The sequence below is a fragment of the Sinocyclocheilus rhinocerous genome, unplaced genomic scaffold (assembly GCF_001515625.1).
Source record: "Sinocyclocheilus rhinocerous isolate Xijiao unplaced genomic scaffold, SAMN03320098_v1.1 scaffold141, whole genome shotgun sequence".
In the NCBI taxonomy this organism is placed as follows: domain Eukaryota; kingdom Metazoa; phylum Chordata; class Actinopteri; order Cypriniformes; family Cyprinidae; genus Sinocyclocheilus; species Sinocyclocheilus rhinocerous.
This window is the reverse complement of record NW_015642068.1, coordinates 192,467-192,965: the sequence shown is the minus strand read 5'-3', so window position 1 is coordinate 192,965 and position 499 is coordinate 192,467.

The window sequence follows — 499 nt, the reverse complement described above, 5'->3', positions numbered from 1 at the left end:
TATGTGCATGAGGCGTGGGTTTAATGTGCAGTTTTTGAAGCAACTTCACTTCATTTACACATTCGCATAATTTCCCACCAAAATAAAACCTTTATGATTTGAAATGTTATAACTTTGAGAATTCAAATAAAACACTAAAAAAAGATTAAATAGTTTGTTTGCTATTTGTTTACCATTAAGCGACATCAGAGAACCATGAGTGTGTTATTACATTTGTTGAAATGTTAACATAAAATCTGAAGTAAAAATTAAAATATAAAGAAGAAGTGTTTGGGAGCCCCTGCCTCAGAAAATTTGCAGCACATTAAAAGCAAATAGATGCAAGCGCTGTTATTTGTTAATGCTTCGGAAGCAAAAACATAGACGCAATGCTGTGCATTTTACCGCCTTCTCCTGCATCACTGTTACCTAGCAACAAGGGGTAAACAGCTGCCGCTTTGATGCAAACGTACCATGGTTTGGAACAAAAAAAAAAAAAAAAAAGCCAAAGCAGGGATCA